We start from the raw sequence: 12,555 nt of genomic DNA on the forward strand, positions 1-12,555 counted from the left end.
GTCGACATTAAACAGTCTCACCAAACTAACTCCAGAAACTGGCCAATTTGAGCTCCTTGTGGTGAACAAGTCGACTTTTCCTTCAACACCCACGGTGACACCCACAGTAAGTGCCTCGCAGTAAAAAGTCAAGTCAAGCTTTCCACGGTCTGTCCTCGGATTAATCTGCTCCTGCCAGAAACAACATCAGCATCAAGAACCAACGACAGCCTTTTCAACATGTGAGAGAACAAATCCTTATTAATGGACTCTTTGGGCGTATAGGTCTAAGAATAACTGATAGTGTGTGTGATTGCTGACGTTATGATCTAACTGCTTTAGGACCGACCAACACACACATACACACACACACACACACACACACACACACACACACACACACACACACACACACACACACACACACACACACACACACAAAAGTCTGAGAGAAGAAGAGGCGAGTAATGAGTCTTCACAGCTAAACAGTCCTGCTCAGACACATACACTTTCAAAACAAAGTGTAGGCCTACTTACAGAGTCGTTGGGCTAATCATATAATAACAGAGCAGAGAAAGAGACGTCGTCTGACTCAGCTCCAAACCATCAGAGCTGCTCCAGTTCTAACAAGTTCTCAGCCGGGACGCTCTCAGGCGCAGCTGCACCTGCCGTGGAGTATTCAAACCAACCCGAGAAGGTGATTTTATAACGTGTCGACGTCTTCACCCTGCAGCTGCTCTGGCATGAAGCATGAGTCTATCCAATCAATACATTACAACTGAATGCACACAGAAGCAGAAGGGTGCAAAAGAGCTGCTGATTGGCCGGCTGGAGATGCATCATAGCTGACATTACGTGAGATTAAGGTCTTCACACCGGGCCCAGGTTTCTGCTGAATCTCAATCCATGTGTAAACACACAGGGAGCACTTGAGGCTTCTTGCTTAAGTGTGCTCATGTCGGATTTAGACTACGCAATTTTTAAGTCTTTCATAAAATAAGGCGATAAAGAGTCAGACGTTCTTGCCCTGACTTGGCCTGCAGACATGACGGACTAAAACTTGATCTTCAACCAATCATACAGCGCCCTCAAACAGGGTCGCGTCTCCACTCAATTCACTGTCCTTTAAGGAAGGTACAAACCCGGCCGATAGTCAAGGGGCGGGTCGGGGCTCAAAGGTTCTGGTCGGGGGTTGTCGGAGGCTTTTTGGATTTTTCAACATGTAAAATCGGAGGCGACCAGTCAGGCAGAGAAAATCACTCTGATTGGTTCTCAGGCAGCGAATCAGGGCACGAGGAGAGAGAAGGAAGTGACGAAGGAAAACAAACAATAAGTCAAGAGGAGTGCAGACATGGGGCGCTGGTGGCGCAGTGGTTAGTGCGCGCGCCCCATGTATGGAGGCTGTCGTCTCAAGCGGGCGGCCCGGGTTCACTTCCCACCTGTGGCCTCTTTCCCGCATGTCATTCCCCACTCTCTCTCTCTCTCTCTGATTTCCGACTCTATCCACTGTCCTGTCTATCCATTAAAGGCACAAAAAGCATAAAAATAAAAATCTTAAATTAAAAAAAAAAAGAGGAGTGCAGACATCTCTTCTCTTTTTCCCGTCTCCATAACTTGGGACGTTTTCTCAAGTCGAGTTATTCTGAAACATGTTCAGCAGAAAAATGCTTTTTGTAAATCCTCAGTCCGCGTCTTCAGGTTTCCCCCGATTTGCGTGACGAATATCAGACTGCTGCTGCCCCCTGCTGGTTTGGAGAGTAACCCCTCGCTGTTCCTGCAAAATGTGCCTTAAACTCTCAAGAATGGAATACCACCACCAATCAACAAAGGAAACACTCCAACACCTTGCCCCTCAGAACCGAACCGGAAAACCGTGACCAAAGAGCCGAGGTACGTATTGAACTGCCCGGCTGACTGTATTGTTGCATCCCTACTGCATGTCGCACTGTTTTCAAGACGGCCTTAAATGTTTTACATCAGCTGCACTCAGAGACCTTTGGTCGGCACCAAAGTGCACCAAACGGAATTCCTAGTTGTTGCCCTCGTGAATGCTCAAGACAACAGGAGCTTTCGGGCACACTGATCCTCGCTGACAGAAACCTTCACAGTAAATATTTCTGAAGAGCAAAGTCCTCCTTCACTTTCCATCCTCACATTTTTCCAAACACGTCAAGAGGACTTGAGGTGAATTGTTTAAAAGGGACAAGTCGACTCTTGTACAGATATTGTGTTGTGCCTTTTTTCCAAACTCACAGCAAATTATAAACAGTGAGTTTGTTTCTGGACTTCAGCACAGATACCGCCATGACCTGTCACAGCTGATCCCCGTCTCGCACTCCGCACATAGACAGCAGAGTCTCATGGTGGACGTCTACACACACTGTGTTGATTCACACTGAGACAAAAGTCGGCGGACAGACAGAAGCTTCGCATACTTTCCATCTGGACGGGAGAGAGCTGTCTGGATGTAGGAGGTAGCTGTGGTTTGGATCTGACCCGCTTCACGTGTGAGTGTGCGTGTTTTCACCAATGAAAGAGCCAGCACAGAAAAACAGTAGCTGTTCCAGGAGTACTCCAAGCCATAATATCAACACACACACACACACACACACACACACACACACACACACACACACACACACACACACACACACACACACACACACACACACACACACACACACACACACACACACACACACACACACACACACACACACACACACACACACACACACACACACACACACACACACACACACACAGGTTGAACGCCTGTACTTTTCTCTCTTAGTGTGAGCAATGGAAAACAGACAGGCTTACAGTATCAACAGATTCCCCAAGCCCCCCCCCCCACACACACACACACACACACACACACACACACACACACACACACACACACACACACACACACACACACACACACACACACACACACACACACACACACACACACACACACACACACACACACACACACACACACACACACACACACACACACACACACACACACACACACACACACACACACACAGAGACTGACTGTCAGTTTCTCCTAACCAGGCCGACTGACCAACCGACAAACCCAAAACACACACTTACTCTGTTTGACCTCTTACACATATACACACACTTTATAATAATGCCATCTCCTTCTTATGTCAGTGACACACACACACACACACACATACACACGCGCGCGCACACGCACGCACGCACACGCACACGCACACACACACGCACATGCTGTAGGAAATGTAGTGGAGCTCAGGGTGGACTATAATTAGCAATACTTTTGTGACTTGTTCTTACTGCTTTGAAGGTTTACTACAATGTGGGCTAACGTGCTAACATCCTCTGTTCTAGCAGCCAGTATGTCCTTCTTCTAAGTTTAGATTCTGGTCCTGAATGGTCTGGATTTGTTTGGACCAGAGAAGGTCGGCGGTTTTAAGCTCCATGAGCAGAAACGTGCTCAAACTAGGATCAATATTGGAGATGCTTTTGAAAAAATGGAGAGAGGTTAGAACGCAGAAAGGTTTACAGACCGATGCAGAGCAGGCTAAACACTGAAGCTTCAGTGTCCGCCACATGGCAGCCTGCGTGAGCATCGACTCTAAAGAGGAGGGGGCGGGGGGGTGAGCTTTCTTTCTCTAGATATTTTCAGGAGTGCATGTGTGAAAACAGCTTTTATGTTTTTTTTTTGTTTTTTTTTTTACCTAAGAGTCACAACATATACAAATTCCAATCGCCTTCTCACAGCCAATCATTGTTTTCCTGAATTAAAATGTTAAGAAAAGGATTTGTATTCTTCCAACACGTCTCAGGCACACATTTCTTCTACAGTCCTGATTTCCAGCTGCACAGCCTGCCCCTGCATCTCCACGATGGGCGAGGGACATGAACACTGACAGAGAGAGAGAGAGAGTGGCTTGGCGCGAGAGCAGCGAAGGAAAAACACTAATGGGACAATAAAAGGATAAAAAAACATAAAAAAGAGAAATGAGATTACATTTTCCAAAAGCGAGGGCCGTGCATCAACACAGCATCAGCTGCCAAAATGACTCGACATCTGTGTGGAATTAAACAGACACAGAGAGACAGACAGAGCTGCTGCTGCTGCTGCTCTACTGCTGCTGCACGCTGCTGCTGCTGCTCTACTGCTGCTGCTGCTGCTCTACTGCTGCTGCACGCTGCTGCTGCACGCTGCTGCTGCTGCTGCTCTACTGCTGCTGCTCTACTGCTGCTGCTGCTGCTGCTCTACTGCTGCTGCTGCTGCTCTACTGCTGCTGCTCTACTGCTGCTGCTGCTGCTCTACTGCTGCTGCACGCTGCATGCTGCTGCTGCTGCTGCTGCACGCTGCTCTACTGCTGCTCTACTGCTGCTGCTGCTGCTGCTCTACTGCTGCTGCTCTACTGCTGCTGCTGCTGCTCTACTGCTGCTGCACGCTGCTCTACTGCTGCTGCTGCTGCTCTACTGCTGCTGCATGCTGCTGCTGCTGCTGCACGCTGCTGCTGCTCTACTGCTGCTGCACGCTGCTCTACTGCTGCTGCACGCTGCTGCTGCACGCTGCTCTACTGCTGCTGCACGCTGCTGCTGCTCTACTGCTGCTGCACGCTGCTCTACTGCTGCTGCACGCTGCTCTACTGCTGCTGCTCTACTGCTGCTGCACGCTGCTGCTGCACGCTGCTCTACTGCTGCTGCACGCTGCTGCACGCTGCTCTACTGCTGCTGCACGCTGCTGCACGCTGCTCTACTGCTGCTGCACGCTGCTCTACTGCTGCTGCACGCTGCTCTACTGCTGCTGCACGCTGCTGCTGCACGCTGCTGCTGTACGCTGCTCTACTGCTGCTGCTGCACATTGCACGCTGCTGCTGCTCCTGAAATGATCTAGATATTTCCTGGGGTGCATATCATGAGCGTGTTTTTCCCTGCTGCTCGTACCACGAACTACCAGTGATATCCCGATATCAGATTTTCTTGAAAATGAAAATGTTAACATTTGTTAAAGACATCATGAGGTCTTTTTTTTTACTGTTCTGTTGTTTGTCTGTGTCCATAGTGTTAAGTTTACAGAGTAATTAACTTCAGGGAGACAGAGGAGAGGGGAGTAGTGTTACCTCATCTGGATTCTCCATTAATGCTGCCTATGTGTGTGTGTGTGTGTGTGTGTGTGTGTGTGTGTGTGTGAGTCTCACAGGCTGACTCATAGCATTCATCTGCCAGTTGTCTGTTTCAACAACAAACAGCACACACACACACACACACACACACACAATAACCAACATTAATACATGTTAGCTGATTAAAAGACAAACGCAGATCTTTATAGGGGTGTGTTGAGTCTGTACAGAGAACACAGGCTGCCCGTGTGGTTAAACAACATGATGTGACCTTAAAATGTCCTTCAACAATCTTCACCTCTCGCTGAGTCGGTGCGTCTTCATCGCCTTTAGCTTCATGCTACATCTTCTATAGCTAAAGGATAATTTTAATGACTCTTTTCTGGTAAACTTCGGAAAAACTTTGGCGTTTGAGTCCGGCTTTAACAGGAAGTTTTTTCATTTCGTTTTTGTCTTTATCATTTCTGCTCATCATGATTGTGTCGCTCTGTTGAATTAGTGTGTGTTTGTGTGTTGCTCTGATAAAAACGTAAAAATTAAACACCAGGATTGTGTTCAGCCTTCCTTTAAAACTTAATCCAGTATCTAATCTCCACCTGACTGAAACTAGGTCACTGTATTACCGTACATGTTCATATGTATAATCTACCTCTGCTGGCCAGCTGGTCCAGGCTGAGACTACATTCAGGTTCTGGGGTTATCCTTCATTTCTCCTCTCGGGCAGCTGGCTCGGAAAAAACCTGAAGATCAACAGCACGAAGCTGTTGAACTGTCGAGAGCTGTCTGAAGCTGTTTTCACAAATGATGTACTCCTGAAAATATCAGGAGGGTTTCAGGAGGACTGCTTCTGAAATCCTCCTGACCTGGTTGTTCACACATGCACCTCACAGCGGGAGACCATCCCTCTCCTGAGGTCTCCTGAGGTAAGACGTGACGTAAAAAGATCAACCTGGAAGTGCTGGACGAAGCAGCAGAGTCCTCTACACGACGCTCTAATGAGAATATGTGTCTTTCTATCAATGCTACGTGTAGTTAAACAGAATCTCAATCTGAACTAAAGAGTGGAGAAGAACGTACTGGAGAACAGGAAACATAATGCAGCAGGTTCAGTAGAGCACGGAGATGGTAGAGGTGTGTATGTGACTTCCTGTGCTTCTGCAGCCAGCCTCTAGTGGACACTCGAGGAACTGAAAGATTTTACACTTCAGCATTGGCTTCATTTTTCAACACCGGAGGTTGCTGCTTGCTCTCATGCAATTTTCTTTTTATATGTTATTTTGTAGCTAGTTGAAAATACAACAAGGGCAGGGACTCCAAATCCCAGCTGTTTACCAAAAGGCTGTTTCACATGCAGCGAGCACACATGAAGGTGCTCTGATGGCGTCATACATCTTAAATGTCCAAGTTTTCTTGCACGCATCGAGGACATCGAAAAGTTTCAAATCCGCCTCCTTAACAGCTTCATTAAACTTCAGAGCGGAGGCGGTGCGACAACAACAACATGAAAGAGGCTGAATGAAGCGAGGCCTGCAGCAGATGTGCTCTGCAGCTCCTCACAGGCCCTCTGTCTGTCTCACCCTCGGGACCAGGAGGAATTTCCTGACAAAAAAAAAAAAAAGAAAAGGAGGGATGACTTTTCCATACGCTTGGCGGAAGAAAAGCTCGCAGAGAAAAGACAGACCGACAGAGGAAAACAACGGCATCAGATGGTGACCAGGTTTGACCTCAGGGAGAATAATGTGACACACGGCTCCGGAGCAGCTGATACAGATGTAGGGAGTGCGTTGAGTCCGATGTTTACAGGATGAGTACTGAGCTGCTGAGAGGAAGCACACATGATGCATGTGGATGCTTCGGGCTGCAGGTCTGTCTGCTGGCAAGAAATACAAATGTGCAATTCACACCACAGTCTCCGATCAAAGGAGGGGTGCAGGAAACTCAAGAGTTTGATTCAGCTTCATGAAAGGTTTTAATATTGGCTATGAGGGCTGTGACGAGGTCTCGTGCCATGACCACAGACAGGACTCAAGAGAAGACTTTGCATTTAAGGCAGAATGTGTGACACGTTAAATACATCAGAAATCCAGTCTATCCTGTGTAAATGTCTCTGTGAGTCATGACTGTCTACAATGAGTGAGAAGCTCGAGTCCCGCTGGCTGTGTTGTTGTCAGAGCCGTGTTTACATGGAGTATAGATTTGGAGTATAAAGTTGTTGAACAGAGCTGCAAACAGCTGTGAGACATTAAGACAACATGTTCGAACCAGCTGCATGACAATCTGCATGAAGCATAAAAACATGTTTGTTTGTTTGTTTGTGAAGTCCGAGCCAGCAGCAGTCCAGTCATAGTTGAATTGTCGTGAGTTGGCTTCAGTCTTTTATGATTTCCTGTTTGTGTAAAACATTTCTTCGACTTCATGCTGAAAACAAACAAACAAACAGACAGACAGCCAGCCGATCAGACGAGTGGAGCGAAAATATCCAGATACCATAAACACGTCCTGATGACTCACACGATAGGATTCATGACACACAAACTCTTTGAGTGATTTAGGACATTAAAGCACATTCACTCAGAGAGGATGTTTCTGGGGCGCCGGTAGCCTAGTGGTTTGTGCACCCGCCCCATGTACGAAGGCTACGGTCCTCAAGGCGGACAGTCCGGTCAGGTCACACCCCACGTACAGCGTCAGTGCTCCTCCAGGCAGGCGTCCCAGGTTTCTCTCTCTCTCTCCCTCTCCCTCTTTTATACTCTAGCCACTGTCCTTACTCATCAACCTGTTCTACCGTTTTGGTACGAGGACACATTCCGCCGGCCGTGCTGCTAAAATGCATTTTAAAGGACACAAAATATAAAGACACAATCAACAAAAAAATCCAAAGAAATACTGTTCCTATACCATATTTTTAAAAGATATGGATAAAAAAAACAGTTTCAAAACCACATCGACTAAAGTCTTCAGCTCATAATGTCGATTTATTGCTTGAACTTCTGCACACTGATGTTTGTTGGGAGAGTTTCTGTATCGGTCCAACATATCTGATCGATTTATGCGTGCTCTCTCTCTTTTGCTCGCTGGAGTTTTTAGTAAAAAGACCGAAGATATGTATTTCTTTAAAAAGGGACTTTTTGATTCCATCGATCATTAAAATAACGGAGATCACGTCCCCTTAAAACGTGGTACGCTCAAGTGTCGCGATAACAACCTTCAAACAGCGCAGGATGGACCCTCACCCGCTGTGACGAGTAATGAAGGAAAGTCAACGGGACCCCCGGGAGGTCTCAGACGTGGAGCTCGAGCTGAGTGGCTGTGTTGGACACAGCCGGGGCAGACTTCAGAGGAAGTAGGGCAGGAGGGAATTTTTATACTCCAGTTAACCCTCGACACCACGGGGAGATGCTCCATGCTTGCCCCACTTTGCTGCACGCGACTGCTGCAGAGGAGGTAACATCTCAAGTCTGTCTGGATGATGACCCGCTTCACTCTTGACGGGTCCCGGCACGGATTAGGGTTGAGAAAACCAATCCCCCGTTGCCGGTGACTGTGAGTGAAGATGGTTCACCGTGCAGCTCAGTGTGATTCACATGCGTCTGTGTTAACGGGGAAGTCCAGGTTTGAAGATGCTGGGAGTTCACCATTAATACGGATCCCAACTACATGCCTGCTTTTACATATTTCAGGGTCTAAAGGACGTTTAGGTAAAGAACGTTTTGGAAATAACTCCAGTAGAAGGCGTCAGTCGGTATATCAGCAAAACAGGCGATAATGGCTGCATCAAAATCACCCTGGACCGGTCACCAGCCAATCACAGGGCGGACATATAGAGAGGGACAACCAGCCACACTCACATTCACACCTACGGACAATTTAGAGTCACCAGTTAACCCACCGAGCATGTCTTTGGACTGTGGGAGGAAGACGGAGTACCCGGAGAGAACCCACACATGCACGGGGAGAACATGCAAACTCCACACAGAGAGGCTCCTGTCAGACTGGGAATTCAAACCAGGAACCTCCTCGCTTGTGAGGCGACTAATTGACTTACTTGTTTCGTATCTACGCTTCAAGATCTGTTATTATGACGACCTTAAAATCACAGAGCGTCCGGGCTTTCGGTTGACGACATCTCTACATCTACAAACAGCTTCCTTCACTTCGTGTCAGCGAGAGGCCAAGAATGAAAAGTCATGCCCAGCTCCGCCGATGCCAAAGTGCAGTCCAACTCGGACTGAATTTATCTGCCAATCAATCGTGCAGAAGGACTTCCTGGTTTGCGTTCTGTCTCCTGACTGGAACAACACTCAGCGCTGCATTAAAGCTTTCACTGACGTATCCGAACCTCACTCTTAATGTTCATGTGCGCGCTGACAAAACTCAACATTTGATCACGCGCAGGAAGGATTCTTCAACCATGCAAAGTGTTGGTGGAAGCTTTTCACATCATGATTTACATGCGAAACCTGAACTTCAACACCAAACATGTTCACCGTTACACATCAAACACGAGACATTTGACCCAAATCCATCACTCCTAACCCTACCCTGTTCACTCCGGCTGCTTAATCACACCATTTTGAGCGTAAAGACACCAGAAACACTCTGATTTAGAGACGAGGATGGATGGTACCAGGCCAGCAGAGAAACATCCCCGCAACCTGCATGGAGTCAGACAGAGAGACAGTCTATGAACAGTATAGCATGAGGACAGGATGGAGAGACGGGTAGATAGACAGACAGACAGGCATATGGCAGGCCTGCATGTCTGATGATGCTGAATTTTAAATGAATCCTAAATGAAGCTCGAGGCTACATCCCAGCCATGCTCCTCCTGAAATAAATACACATTTTAAAACGAAAAGCAGCTCACACAGACTGGGTCACATTCTCGCGGTTATGTCTGTGCAATGCATTAAATAGGTGTACATGTTTAGCAGTGCAGCAGCTGAACTGGGGAGCACGCCCATGTAATGTGTAATGTAAGATGAATGCCACGCCTTGCTTGTGTCAGCTCGGCACGGCCCGGCCTCCGAGCTGCAGCGATGGACGGCAAATAATCCCGGCCGGAGAGGCGCTGTCAGCCGGCTGCTGCTGCTGCTGCTGCTGCTGCTGCTGCTGCTGCTGCTGCTCCCCCGGCGAACCTGCGCATCCAGGCCGGGAGAGGAGAGGAGAGGAGAGGGTCGCTCTGCAAGGCCCTGCAGCGTCCAACACCAGCAATCCAGAAAAACACACACACACACACACACACACGCACCGCGAAGGGAGCCGCTCACAGGCAATAAATCAAACATATGCAGCCTCTCCGTGGATGCATTTAACAACCTGCAGCGAGTGAAAGCCAGTTTTTCTCTCCATGAAGCGTTTTTCTCTGTCACCCCCCCCCCCCCACCCCTTCTCCTTTCTCTGCAGACACATGCAGCCACTCACCGGATTAATTGGCGTTTATTCCGGTGGATGTTAATTACAGGACCCGCTCTGACACAATAACACCTTCTGATGTGGAGGATCGAACAGAGTCCTCTCTCCACGTCCAGGGCAGAAAGGAAAAGGGAAAGGCATCGGGGAGAATGTGCTTCGGATTGGGGTGCATTAAGGTGAAGGAGAAGTGGGCTACTTACTGTGGTGGATCCAGGGAGGTTTCAGGGGTGGTGGTGGGGGGGGGAAAAACCGCAGCCAGCAAGCCGGCACACAGAGGAGCCGAGTCTGGCAGGAGCCCCCGCGGTCGTGCCGTCAAAAGCTTCGGCGGAATTTTCTGCCGGTTCGCTCCCGGTTTTCACCGACTCCCCGTTCCCGAGATAGCCCAGATTTCCCTGATTTCCCCTGCTGCTTACTGCCACACTGAATCCCAACGCCGCTGAACACTGACGTCAAGGTCGAGGCAGGGAGGTGAGGCAACTTCCGGCCGGGATTTTCACAATAAACTCGCCAATGATGAAGACTGAGTAAAAAGAAGGGAGCACAGCTGCAGGGTTCAGAGGAGAGCAGCCGTAAACCTGCCTCCTGCCTGATGGCACACATACAGCTGCTCGACTGGCTGCAAAAAAAGGAGCTCGATTGTTGATTCATAGAAGTCACACTTGATTCCTACCTGACTGAACACTTTCCTCCTGCGTTTGTGGTTCCACATTTTCTCTCCACCTACTTCCATTTGTTACTTCTGGTCCTGATTAGGGCACAGACGATAACAAGATAGGCAGATGTGGGGACTTGGGTTGGGAACTGGGGGAGGGGGGGCGTCGTCGGTTCAAGTCCAGGTGCGCACCAAGTCTGGAAAGTGGTAGCTGCAGAGGTGACAGGCCCCCTCAAGCACTGCCGAGGTGCACCTAACCCCTGACTGGGATGCTATGTCATTTCTTCACTCTGACATCTCTCCATCCAGCGACGATAGGATCACGTGTGTGTAGCATGTCTCCACAGCAGAGTGTAACAGTACCTTCCCCTCGTGGGGTTAATAAAGAATATCTTATACGGACAACCATGGACTTGAATCTGGCCTCATCTTGTGTTCGGTTGTTCTAAATGAAACTTTGAGGAGGTGTTAATTTATTTGTTTATGTATTTTTTTGATCCAAAGTTTCACCAACTGTTTTTGATCTTCTCTTTGAGAGGCCTTAGGTGTTGTGTTTTTTTTTGTCTGAGATGCCATTTTTAGTTGTTCAAAATCAGCCAAGTGTGAAACCAAGTTATGACACGAACAACACATTCTTGTGTGTACGTGAAAGATCTGAAACGTAATCAGACACGAAACACTTCTGTCCCTGCACCATCAAGTTGAAACAAACAATGAAACATTATTGACGACTTTAAGTTTTAAATACATAAAAAGTGTAGGAGGCCTTAAGTTAAGAATTAAAAAAAAATCGTTGGTCTCTTATTTTGAAGGGGCTTTCACCTGTATTCAGGTGTAGTAGTGTTTGACTTGATGCAGCCTGAGCTCCACACCGGATCCCAAAAAACTCAGCGGGAGCGCGTATCCATGCCCTGCGCGTCCCCGCTTCCTTGTTTCCTGTCCTGCCCAACCCAGAATCAGCATCAGCCAATCAGGTCTGATGAGCTCATTCTATTCTACTCTTATATTATTATCCTGTACTTAGATCCATTATGATCCATTACAGGTTTTTCACTCTTACAGACTTTCTTTTACGTGAAATCGTCTCCTTACTGTTTATTTTTTATCTCCTTTTTAATTTTTATATTTCTTATTTTTCTCTAAATGACTTTATCCTTGTTTTCCTTTTTTTTTAAATTTAAGGCTTTTATTCCTTTTAGTTTTTTGAGTTCCCGAAAGTCCTGAACTCTTATTGGCTGTTTGCCCAGTCAGAGGCGGGACTTGTGTTAAAACATTAAAGCATTTTTTTTTTTTTTTTTTTTTTTTTGCAAAAGGCTGCTGGTAGTTTTCTTTACATATGAGTGTAGCATATTTTCTTTAGTTTGAATAACAGGAATGTGTGTG

General features: G+C 47.6%; 1 protein-coding gene across 3 annotated transcripts in view; it reads right to left on the bottom strand.

Moving 5' to 3' along the window:
* Positions 1 to 10,615, bottom strand: part of raph1a (Ras association (RalGDS/AF-6) and pleckstrin homology domains 1a) — a 60,777-nt gene extending 50,162 nt beyond the window's left edge. For 2 of the 3 annotated variants that reach the window (XM_061053686.1, XM_061053683.1), the window contains exon 1: positions 10,530 to 10,610. The gene's annotated coding sequence lies outside the window, so the exon portion shown is untranslated. Of the gene's footprint in view, positions 1 to 10,529 lie in introns of all 3 variants that reach the window. The other variant, XM_061053684.1, reaches the window with a different exon arrangement.
* Positions 10,616 to 12,555: the final 1,940 nt, after the last annotated feature.

This window comes from Labrus mixtus, chromosome 13 (assembly GCF_963584025.1).
Source record: "Labrus mixtus chromosome 13, fLabMix1.1, whole genome shotgun sequence".
In the NCBI taxonomy this organism is placed as follows: domain Eukaryota; kingdom Metazoa; phylum Chordata; class Actinopteri; order Labriformes; family Labridae; genus Labrus; species Labrus mixtus.